The 12,972-nt window shown below is 39.0% G+C and overlaps 1 protein-coding gene and 1 non-coding gene across 5 annotated transcripts in view; one reads left to right on the top strand and one right to left on the bottom strand.

Moving 5' to 3' along the window:
* Positions 1 to 12,972, top strand: part of POU6F2 (POU class 6 homeobox 2) — a 473,172-nt gene that overhangs the window by 321,907 nt on the left and 138,293 nt on the right. The gene's annotated exons all lie outside the window — the stretch shown is intronic.
* On the bottom strand, positions 10,091 to 10,222 carry LOC119467907. The gene has a single exon (XR_005196540.1). It is a non-coding gene; the product is annotated as a small nucleolar RNA SNORA20 (small nucleolar RNA).

Below are 12,972 nucleotides of genomic sequence, written 5' to 3' on the forward strand. Positions count from 1 at the left end.
TCCCCACCTACAGTTTCAGCTCCTCCTCTATCTTTAGTTTCTGACTCTTTCAGAGGAAAAGAAATCAGGGACAGTTCCTGCTGACAGGTGCTACTGTTGGCTGGCTTCACACTCACTGGACTCAAAGATATTTACAGATGGCTCTTTCTGGGGGGTGGTATTATGGTTTTATGGAAACCTCCCAATCCTAGCCTCTCAAATACAGATCCTTTAATGTGGGTGATGCCCTACATCTAAATTCTCTGTGCTGAGATATGTTCAACCCTGCACGAGACTCTCTCAAACATGATCTCAGGTGGGTTCTGTCACACACATGGCCTACATCCAGCCCTGGGGAGATTCTCATGCAAGCCTCAAGTGCCAGCCACCAGGACCACAATCTCTCCTTAACTTCCCCGTTAGAGCAGCTAACTAGCCTGGCATTTTCCAACAGGAGGCCAAAACAGGTCTGATGCATCCCCCTACTGCAGGGACACAAACCAGCTCCATGGAAGCTGCCTTTTCTTGGCATAAAATGAAAGGGGAAGAGCCCCTGCTCCTTGAGAGAGTGGGACTCACAGAACACCAATAGCGCTTTCCAAAATTGCTATTTAAAATCAATTTCTGTATAACATAAATGAAGCATTAAGAGATGTCTGCCTAATTCTCAGATAGCCTCTTTAAAAATCTGCATTTTGGTTCAGCAATGCACTACAGTGTCTGATCTCTGCTATTATAGGGTCACTTTAAGGCCCACAACAGAATGAGACCAGCTAGACTATTTAAACATGACTTTAAGCCAGCTCAGAAGGTAACCTCCCATTACATAATATGGCTTGCACCTTAAGCTCACTCAGAATGAACCTCCATGGGGCGGAGAGTCTTTAATTCTTCCCACCTGGGAGGTTCAGAGGCTAGATTAGAATTCTTAAGACCTGACTGAAGAGAATAAAAACCATCAAACGGCCAGAATTCCCTCAACCACCTGTGGCCCACTTTCCAGATTCTGAATCTCCATCAGAAGACCTCCCTCTCCCCATCAATCGATGCCATATGTTTCAGGGAAGGCCAGATGCCCTTCACCCTGACCTGTAGCCTGGTCCCCTGCAGACGCTGTCAGTCATCAGGTGGGTCGGTGTCTCTGGATGGACTTAAAGAAGTCTGAAATCCCCTAAGAAGCTATGTTAAATTTACAATTTATATGTTATAAACATATCTCTTGGGAAAGGGTATATATATATATGTATATACACATTGTTTGTTTGTTTTAGCAGATTCTCAAAGGGGTTCATAGTCCAAAAAGTCTTTTTGCAGCCCTAGAGTTTCAACATGGTCTGAACTAGGACAATGGTGTTCTAATGTTGGCTAACAACTATTAACATAAAAGAGATACAGTAGTTGCTGCTTTTCTGAGGGGCACATGTTCTAACATCCCCAGTGGTTGCCTGAAGCTGCAGATAGTACTGAACCCTCTAATACTATGTTTTTTCCTATTCATACATATCAATAAAGTTTAATTTATAAGTTAGGCATAGTAAGAGGTTGACAACAACAATTTTTGACCAGGTGCAGTGGCCCAGGCCTTTAATCCCAGGACTTTGGGAAGCTAAGGTGGGAAGATTGGTTGAGATTAGGAGTTCGAGACCAGCCTGGTCAACATAGTAAGACCCTATCTCTACCAAAAACTTAAAAACTTAGCCAGGCATGGTGGCATACACCTGTAGTCCCAGCTCCTTGGGAGGCTGAGGTGGGAGGATCAAGGCTGCTGTGAGCCATGATCACACCACTGCACTCCAGCCTAGGCAACAGAGCAAGCCCTTGTCTCAAAAATAAATAAATAGCAATTCTTCTATAACATAGAATAATTATAACAATATATTGTAATAAAAATTATGTGAATGTGGTCTCTCACTCCCTCTCTTAAAATACTGTAACCTTTTCAGACACAGGTTATTGAAACAGAGGAAAGAAAAACCACAGATAAGGGGGGAACTACTGTGTGTACCATAACCAGGACATCACTTCATTAAACCTACTATGTGTAAATGGGAGCAAATGAGGCTGCCCAGAAAGAAGAGCTGGAAGAAGGGTAGGATTATGACAGAGGGATACAGAGGGAGGGAGAGCTAAGGGGTCGCCATTGCAGAAAGCAGAACAAATCATGAGCAAGAGCCAGGTGTGAGTATGAAATGACGTGCGATGGAGCAGCTGGAGTGTGAGGTTACAGCCAGAATGTTGGGAGCTAAAGCCTGAAAGTAGGCTTGGAGCTAAGTAGTGAGGGTTTGATGTGAAGGGAGAGGGTGTGTACTTTTTTTTGGAAATGTGAGCAGACAGTGAAAATTATTAACCAAGAAGAAATATTGACATTTCTCTTTCACCTCGTGCTTGAGCATTTGCATGTCTGTTTTTCCAGATAGGATGTGAGTGAAGTGCGGGGAGGCAGAATCACAGTTGAAGTTAGAAGTTCAATTGCCTGCATAAGGCAGGTGCTTAATAAATTTTTAGAGTAAGGAGAGAAGATGCATTGGAAGGAAGAGAGGAAAGTGGAGGAGGAAGGGAGAAGGGAGAGGGAGGAAGAGAGGTAGGGGAGGAGGGCGCTGTACTTTAAGCTGTACTCTCTCTCTCTCTCTCTCTCTCTCTCTCTCTCTATATATATATATATATATATATATATGTATTTATATATATAAAAGCTCTACTATATAAATACATGAGAGAGAGAGAGAAAGAAAAAACAGGAGACTGTTACATAGGCTCAAACAATGAGAGCCTTCATTAAGTAAGTATCTTATAGTTTTGAGTTGCTATGTTGCCGTAAAACTCAAATTCTCATCCTCCTCTAAATAGCTTTGCTAGAACCTTTTTGAAATTAGTATTAAATGTTCTAATTCATTGTGAGTAGAAGGGATCTGTGTGTTGCTTTACCTATGCTGTTAGCGAATCGGTGCTCATCCATCCTATACTTTTGCCTAGTTCCCCTTATGGACAGAGCATGCATTTGCAGATGGCCAGGAGTGGAGCGTGACTGGGGAAGAGAAGTGAGTAACTGACCCTTGGGCCCCGCATGCACCTTGGGCTTCGGCCCTTCCGCCGCCTGCTCACTCAACAGGGCAACGTGTTTGTTATGCCTGGCTGACTTTTACATCCTGCCAGCCCAGACACACTGAAAACCTGACCTTCAACTCAAACCCTCTTAATCCATGTGCTCTATTATGTTTCTTTCCAGATTGAGTGGAATTTGAGTCAGCCCTAGGTTAGGATGACATTTTTCACTCTTCTAAGATTATGATTTAATCTGACCATCTCAGACCTACCTGCAGTACTTTTCTGTTTATCCAGATGACCTTTCAGGGGTCTCTAAGCTTGTCATTTCCTCTTTGACCACATTTCATGTACATATTTTCTATTGAATTCCAATAGCACACATTCAAATCCTGAATTATTAGGTGTTCATTTACTTTCTTTAATAACTTTCTAGTTCATAAATGAAACTATTTTACAGAATTTTTAGGACATGGCTCCAGATGCATCCGGGTGGCTGCCTTGACCTGTACAGTTATATATTTTCAAAAAAGGAACACAAGAACTTGATTTTTTAGAGAAATAAATCTATACCATTCCCCAAAATTAACTGCAGCTCCTTGCAGGCTCAGAAGTCACCTGATTTAGAGGTAGTCTCCTAGAACCCTGAGCAGTGGATCTTGGGAACCTCAGGAATTCTCCAGTGATAGCTCTGCTTTTGTGAACTTAACCAAAGCAAGCACATGACATATGTTAGGTAGGAAGAATAAGCTGAAGTCATCAAGTGGCCAAATTACAGCTTCTTACAATTGTAATTCCTAATTATTTAGTGAACATCTGCTATACACAGTTTGCTGAGACAGAAGACAGGAAAATTAAAAAAAAAAAAAGTCCTGCATAAAAATGGTTACCTTCCTTAGGGAGCTATTTGGTAAGAGAATCAACCAGGAACACATTAATTGCAGTGGAATGCACAACAGAATGTCCCCTCATAGGATTTCAGGAGAGGGGGCAGTTCATCCTGGCTGCCCTGGATCCTAGCAAGAGGACAGCTGTGCTCAGCTCCAGTCCCCATGCAGTGTCACGTTGCCAAACCTCCTGGATGTGGGATTGAGTTTTGTTTTTAAGAAAAATGGACAATGCATATTTTATGGAGGCTCTCCTGATTTTTTTATTCTTGTCAACCAATTCAAACTTTTTTTAAGCCCTGATTCCATGTATGGAGTGGGACATCCATCCCTGTCTGCTGGCTGTGGATGGCCATGGACTGTCAGCTTCAACCTCTGGGCTAGAAGTGAGGTTCTCAGAAGAGGTCAGTGTGTGTCTGGAAAAGTGGGTTGAAGCCAGAGTGTCCTCATTCTCTAGTATTGGGCTGAGCACTGTGGTTTAATTCCTTGGTTTGAGATATAATCATATATTTCCTTCTTTAAAAAAAGTAATAGGATAATCCTATCTGTGTTTTACAAAGATAATTCTGGTAGCAGATGGGCACTTGGTCCATGGTTGATAACATTAGTTAATGAATGAGAGAGAGAGAGAGAGAGAGAGAAAGGCAAGAGATTAGAGGTCAGTTAAGAGGCCCTTGCACTGCCAGGCACGGTGGCTCACAACTATAATTCTAGCACTTTGGGAAGCTGAGGCAGGTGGATCATCTGAGGTCAACAGTTCAAGACCAGCCTGGCCAACATGGTGAAAACTTGTCTTTACTAAAAATACAAAAATTAGCTGGGCATGGTGGCAGGTGCCTGTAATCCCAGCTACTCAGGAGGCTGAAGCAGGAGAATCACTTGAACCCGGGAGGCAGAAGTTGCAGTGAGCCAAGATCACGCCATTGCACTCCAGCCTGGGCAACAGAGCAAAAATTCTGTCTCTAACAAACAAAAAAGTCTTTTGCAATGATGCAGACAAGACATAATGAGATTAAACAAAGGGAAATGAAAATGGAAAGTAAGTGATAAATATGGAAACTATCTGAGGGGAAGAGTGAGGCCTTTGTGGAGGTCACTAATATGGTTCACCAAACTTCCCTGGTTCTCCCCCTCTCTGAGAGTTGACTCTTTGGCACTTCCTGGTCTGCTTGCATTCATGTGGTGTCATGTGACCAGTTCTGGCCATTTCAAGAGAAAGTCATGGGGGCTACTTCTGGGCCAGAGCATTTAGTTCCCATTCTCAAAATCTCTCTTTCTTTCAAGATAGTAGATAACGTTCAAGATGGTAGGTGCTCCACCAGCTTGGCCACCTAAGTGACTACAATGAACTGAGACCCCTGATGATTTAGGACACATAAGGAAGTAAACTGTACTGGGATTTTGAGGTTGCTTGTTACTGCAGCATAACCTAACCTATCCTGACTGATCCATTTCCATTTGCCCCTTTTGTCCACATTGCAGTAGACAAAATAAAAATAATACTATTTTATTTCTCATAAGCAAGACCAACCATTCTGGCAGAAATCCTTGAGGCATTTGCAGAAAACATTTGTCATTACATAGGTTATACAACCATATTACATTCTAGCCCCATTAATAGTCCAGTATTTACTGGTTTTTTTTTATGAATTTTCTCAGGATTCTATTTTTGATGACCCTTTTCTCCCAGTAGAGTGAAGAATTAATGGAATTATTTTGTTAAAACTGTTAATTGCCTTCTTTTTAACTTAGTACATACAAAAGCCTTTAAAATGAAGTGTGAATTGAATGACTAATTTGCACATCAGTACAAAATCACCAAATTACTCATACAGCATATTCATAATCCTACTAAAGAATTCTATTGTAGAGATGGAAAGAGAAAGTAAGAGTGAGAATAATAACATTTATGATATGAGTAACTTTTACCATTTAACAAGAGTAACATTTGCTACACAATTAAAGTCATTTTATTGCAGGTTTCTTTTCAAAGAATCTGTAACAGAATTATAAATCTGGCAAAGGTATGCTTTGAATCCTATAGCTCAAAATATAAAAATAGATATTGTTTGAGACAGAATTATTGTTTATTCTGTATCACAAGCAACACTGGGATCCACGTGGTCCTAGAATCATGTCTTAGATTTCATCTGTAAAGTGAGAAAATATATGCTATCTCCTCTTCTTAAAAACTAAGCAAGAACCAATGAAGTAAGATCTGTAAACCCTTTTTGGCAACCCTGAAGTTGTTGTATAGGAACAAAATTGAATTGCCTGTTTAGGAAGTTTAAAGTTCAGCCTAGATAAGAAAGATTCATGGAGATATGAGGAAATTAAAGAGAGAACATAGTCAGATTCTTTTTTTTTTTTTTTTTTTTTTTTTTTTTTTTTTTTTTTTTTTTTTTTTTTTTTTTTTTTTTTTTAACAGGTTTTAGGAAAATGAGTTTTTTTTTTTTTTTTTTCTAAACATGTTATTCAGGGTTAATTTTATTTTTCCATTGAGTTAATCAGGCAGGTCCTTCCTGAAATTAGGACATGTTAATGATCCTGTGAGTGCACAAAAAATAATAAATAGATTTAAAATTCACTATATTAGGATAAAAAGAGGTAAATTAATAAAGTTGAAAATACAAATCCTTGAGTGCTCTTGTAGTATCTATTATGGTACTCAAATACGTATAACTTGAAATGTACTGAAAAAGAAATCTCATGCTATATACTCCAGCTTCCACAGCCTTCTAAAGGAATCAGCCACCACATCTTTGTCACTTAACTTTTTTTAATCTGAACTGACAGATCACTGGAGAATAACTGTAGGGAATAATCCCCACACTGGCACAGGGGATGGATTAAATCAACCATGAAAATAAGCACTGGCCCATGTGTCTATAGCCTAAAAGAAATTTGAGTGAACATAGTGCTGTGTTTAAACCAGGCACAGTAGCCATTGAATTGCCTGTAACATTTTCTCCTACAAATCTCCATTTGAAGGAAAAGGCAAACATTGATGCAGGGTGCATCTTGCTTTGTCTGCTAAATTTAAAGAATTATTTTATTAACATAGGAATATAAACTCAGCACATTTCTCCCTTCCCCCATACCCATAGCATCATTTTTAGTGAATATGGCTTATGGGTTCTCTTCTACTTTAATTTTTAGGAAAGCAAAAATATCCCTGGAAAACACATGCTCAATAAATGTTAACTATAATTTTAAACCTTTTAACCTCCAAGGTGGATTGGCCTTCTAAGAAGTCACCAAAGATGTAAATAAGTGTTTTGCACATTGACAGAGGAAAAATAACGGGATTGAATGTGACATGAGCACTTTTTTAAGCTGCTTTCTGTCTCACCCAAATGTATATTCTGTTCTTAAATGCATTTGGTTTCAAGAAGAGAGTGAGGCAGAGACAGTGAATCTCAGACCTCTCAGAAAAACAACTTGATTATCCATGTATTGGAGAATTTGCGGAGCACAGAGAACTGATATCCAAGGAGAGTCCCATTGTTTCTGCCATGTTCTTCACCAAGCCTCTGCCAAACTCTGTAAGGAAAGAATACTACTAGTTCTTTTTTTTTCCATTTATTTATTTTATTGCATTTTAGGTTTTGGGGTACATGGGAAGAACATGCAAGATTGTTGCATAAGTACACATGTGGCAGTATGATTTGCTGCCTTCCTCCCCATCACCTACATCTGGTATCTCTCCCCTTGCTATCTCTCCCCAACTCCCCACCCCCCACCGTCCCTCCCCTATTTCCCCCCAACTGACCCCAGTGTGTAGTGCTCCCCTCCCTGTGTCCATGTGTTCTCATTGTTCAACACCCGCCTATGAGTGAGAACATGCAGTGTTTGATCTTCTGCTCTTCTGTCAGTTTGCTGAGAATGATGGTTTCCAGTTTCATCCATGTCCCTACAAAGGACACAAACTCATCGTTTTCGATGACTGCATAATATTCCATGGTGTATATGTACCACATTTTCCCTGTTCAGTCTATCATCGATGGGCATTTGGGCTGGTTCCAGGTCTTTGCTATTGTAAACAGTGCTACAATGAACATTCGTGTGCACGTGTCCTTATAGTAGAACGATTTATAATCGTTTGGATATATACCCAGTAATGGGATTGCTGGGTCCAATGCAATTTCTATTTCTAGGTCCTTAAGGAATCACCACACTGTCTTCCACAATGGCAAGGGCTAGATTCTCTGATGGATAAATTTGGTCTCATTTGCTGAGAAAATAGATTTCAAATCAAGAGTCAATGTTTCCGTAAACAGTCTATGGATTCCTTGCAGGTTATCCAAACATCAGTTAAGCAAAATCAAGGAACATGTAGAATCTATCCACCAGAATTCAGTCAAAATGCCCACTCAAACCCTAGGAGTTCTGATTTTCTATTGTATTAACACCTGGAAAATACTTGAAATTTGATGGGAAAAGGCAGAGAGGGTTATTTAAATTTTTTGTCTTAAGGGAGATCTTATTAAAATGTTTAGTATTGATAGGACTGCATTTTCTTCTTTAACTCATGCTGTAGGCTTTTTTGAGAAGCAGAAAATTCCATACCAAGCTCCTCACAGCTGAATGTCTGTAACAGTGATGCTTTTCCAGCACCTGGGGAGAATTCAGCTAAGCCCCAAGTTATCCTAGTTGGTCATAAAATTCCCAGCTCCAGTTTCCCACCTCTGCACACTTTAAGACCCTTTTTTGTGTTTATTTCTCTTTTCCTACCACACTACCTGAAATACTTTGCCTTCATGGAAACTGCATTTATTAAGAAATTCATATATACATACCCACTTAACACAGATTTACATTTTAACACATTTATATTTTTTATCAGTCAAAGATGTTTATTACCTTCAAAGTTTCTCTTCGGTGTGAATTTGCCAGTTTCATCACACTGGATAAGCTTGACATGTGGATTAACACATGCAAACTTATTAGAGGTAAACAAGAATTTCATTAGGCAAGCTGGGTGTGGTGGTACATGCCTGTAGTCTCAGTTATTCTGAGAGGATCACTTGAGTCCAGGAGATCAAGGTCAGGCTGAGCAACATAGTGAGACCTCCTCCACTCTAAAAAAGAAAAAGAATTTTATTAAGCTCATTTTATATTGAAAATAGTTCATCATGTCCTACAGAGATCCTGATATAAAATATATAAATCATATATATATATATATATATATATATTTCTAAAAATTTCTTCATTTATAAAATGGTCATGTCTGACTACAACAGACAGTGACACCCTCAGGTTATTTGTAAGTGCCCCCCCCCTCATAATATTGGTTCCATACATGTATGGATTAGTTTGTGTCAAAAAAAAAAAAAAAAAAAAAAAGATGGCATTCCAAGGTCAAATGAGTTTGGTCAGTATTGGATAGAAAATGTTAATCAGGTTTCTTTAATGCTGAAATTCTAGCCATTAATATTCTAATGCTCACCAGATTTCCAAAAATAGGATGAAACATGCAATATCTCCCAAATAATTTTTTGGCCACTGGACACTTTTTTTTTCCGTGGAACATATGTGGGAACTAGCATCCTGTGGAATAGTCCTAGGGAATATTTCTTAATCTATCAGGAACAAATGTCTAATGTTGACTTTTCAAAAGAAGGTTCATGCCAAAGTTGATATCATCAGTGGAGCCAAAGATGAATTTGGTCTCATATGGTGTCTAGATCTCAGCCTAGGGCAAGAAACTCAATTTAATTAGTGTCCTAGGCTGGATCAGAATGTCACAATGCTGACTCAAGCTGAAGAACACAGATTTTAAAACCAGAATGCTCATTTTAGTTTGCAAAGAAAAATATAATTGTCAATGGGCCCTAATATTACTGCCCTTTGGTCAGCACCTTCTCTGCTTGTAAAGGACAATTCCATGAAAATCCTCATCTTGTCAGAAGGTTGCAAGATGAGTATAAATACAGAACTAGATATGTCAATTTACTCAGAGATGCAATGGCCACACATATCTAACAATGGGAATGCCTGCCAGCTGGACTAGATAGGGCATGGCCTCTGACCACCACTCCAACCTCAGAATTGCCTTCTGTAATGCTGTCTTTCTGTACTTCCAGTAATGACTAACCTTCATCTGATAGACACTTAGTTTCTGTGAGTATGTTAAAACCTTCACCAGTTCAAGGATATTTAGATATTCTATACAGAAACAATGTCTAGTCCATGCAGAAGAGATGAAAATGGTTACTTCATCTCAATTTACAGTGGCCCAATATTATTTTATCCCACATGTATAATTGCTCATATCACTGTGAGACTACAAGCAGCAAATAAATGGGAAGCCATCTGTGTCTTTAATGTGTCTTGGTGTAATGTATATATTATATATAACATTGTAAATAAGTAGTATATAATTATATGATATATAATATTGTAAATATATGATTGTATAATATATAATAAATATAATAATATGCTATTATTATATGTCTGTATATATGAGAGAAAGCAAGCCAAGAAGACCTCATATGATTGTGCTTTCACCAATCCATTATAGATTTGCTCTACGGAAATTCATAGCTTGCCTCTCTGAGGGCAATTTCTACTTTAAGAGTACTTTAACATGGCCTGTTACATAGTATAATCACCTCTTATGATAATTTTGAAATATATACTTTGATTCCTATAATTATTTGATTCTTAAGCACTGAAGTCACTTCCCCCTTATGGAAAGTCAAAATGTTTTGGAGTTTATGCCCAGTCCCCAGCTGGAATCAATGACTCACCGGTGTTGGGAGGAATCAAGGGAATAAAGGAACCCTGTGAGGCAGGATAAACTCCAAGGTGTAATTTATGCTTCAGAGCTCCCTGGAATCAGGATGAGACTGGGACTTACCCTGAAATCCTACCTTTGATTGGCTCCTTGCCCTCCCCATCCTGCTGTCCTTGCTCCTCTCCTGGTTTCTCAGCCCTTCTTTAGATCATTTGCACTGAAATCCTTGGCTCAGGGTCTGCATTTGAGAAAGTCCAATTTAGGAGACTTACTTTATAAAGTTGTTGAGAAAACCAATGAAGAGATTAACATCAAATGCTTAAAACAGTGCCTGACACATAAGAATTTGCTGTTATCATATAAAATATAACCAAAGTTTTGAAACTAATTTTTGTTTAAAGTTTCATGAAATATATGTGGGAACTAGCATCCTGTGCAATTGTCCTAGGGAATATTTCTTAATCTATCAGGAACAAATGTCCAGTGTAATACATGCATGTGGTTAAAAATCAATTCAATCCAGAAGGCTTCTGAAAACATGCCAAATTCTCAGCCATCCTCCTCTCCACCCTCATAAAATATATAAATTTTAACCATTTCTGGTTTTAGTCTTTACGAGTTTACCTCCATGTTCCCAAAGATTTCCAATTTATCTTTTATTAACTTGATGTATCATCTGTTCATTTCCTGCTGTGGAGTATGAGGGTTTAGTTCACTTACAACATCTCTCACTCTCTTTCTCCCTACTTCTAAGAGAAGCATAGCACTATTTTTAGTTAACTTTATAACTTTAAGTAGCATATTTAAGTCTCTATTTGTACTGTCAACTATAGAGCCATCTCTTCATTCTCCACGTAGGGCCTTGGTCCTCCCTTCCCCTCCTCCTCCCTCCCACCAAGCTTTCTCTTCCACATAGTCAAGGATGATAGCTTTTGTGTTCTCGTGAAATCTTTCGTGCTTTGTTTATAGGTTATCCTGAGAATTGCAAGCCAGTAAAACTCTTGGCTTTAATATGGCAACCTTATTATTTCCTGCAGAGCCAAAAACATTGTAGTGATCAGGTATTCCTCTCAGTGTGGATTTTAGGGCCACTCAAAGAAAACATCTAAGTGGACCATCCTTTCATACTCCACCAAGTGCTCAAAATCACAACACATTTTGCTTCCAATTAAACTATTTATTTTAACTGACATATTGAAATTGTACATGTTTATGGGTTACCATTTGATATTTCCATGCTTATCTATGTTGTATTCGTTATTTCAGGCATTTATACTGTTCTCTTCTAGCTACTTTGTAATGTACAATACTTTACTGTTACCCATAGTCACCCTACTGTGCAACAGAACACCAGAACTTACTCCTCATATCTAATTTTAAGTCTGTGCCCACTGACCAACCTTTGCCTCTCCTCCCCTGACCTCTCCCCAGTCTCTGGTAACCACTGTTCTACTCTCTGCTTCTATGGCTTTTCTTTTTTAGATACCATGTATGAATGAGATCATGTGGTATTTGTCTTTTCGTGTGTGACTTATTTCATTTAACATAATGTCCTCCGGGTTCATTTATGTTGCTGCAAAGGAGAGAATTTCAGTCATTTTTATGGCTAAAAAAAATGAATGAAATTCTGCACTCACGTATATGTACCACGTTTTCTTTATCCATTCACAGCTGCTGAACACTTACGTTGATTCCATATCTTGACTATTGAGAATAGTGCTGCAATAAACATGGGAGTGGGTATGTCTCTTTGACTATATTGATTTCATTTTCTTTGTATATATACACCTAATTGTAAAATTGCTAGATCATGTAGTAGATCCATTTTAGATTTTTTGAGGAACCTCTATACCATTTTCCACAAAGGCTATTCTAGTTTGCAATCCCACCAATAGTATGTAAATGTTAGCTCTTCACATCCTCACCAACGCTTCTTTTCTTTTGTCTTTTTGATAACAACCATTTTAATGACGTGAGTTGGTATCTCACTCTGATGTGTTTTGTTTTGTTTTAAAAAACAGAGTCTCGCTCTGTTGCTCAGGCTAGAGTGCAGTAGCATGATCTTGGCTCACTGCAGTCTCCACCTCCTGGGTCCAAGCGATTCTCCTGCCTCAGTCTCCCGAGTAGCAGGGACTACAAGCACATACCACCATGCCCAGCTAATTTTTAAATATTTTTTAGTAGAAACGGGCTTTCACCATGTTGGGCAGGCTAGCCTTGAACTCCTGACCTCAAGTGATCTGGCCGCCTCGGCCTCCCACAGTTCTGGGATTACAGACGTAAGCCACTGTGCCCGGCTTCACTCTGGTTTTGAATTGC

Source organism: Cebus imitator, unplaced genomic scaffold (genome assembly GCF_001604975.1).
Source record: "Cebus imitator isolate Cc_AM_T3 unplaced genomic scaffold, Cebus_imitator-1.0 Scaffold349, whole genome shotgun sequence".
NCBI classification, from domain to species: domain Eukaryota; kingdom Metazoa; phylum Chordata; class Mammalia; order Primates; family Cebidae; genus Cebus; species Cebus imitator.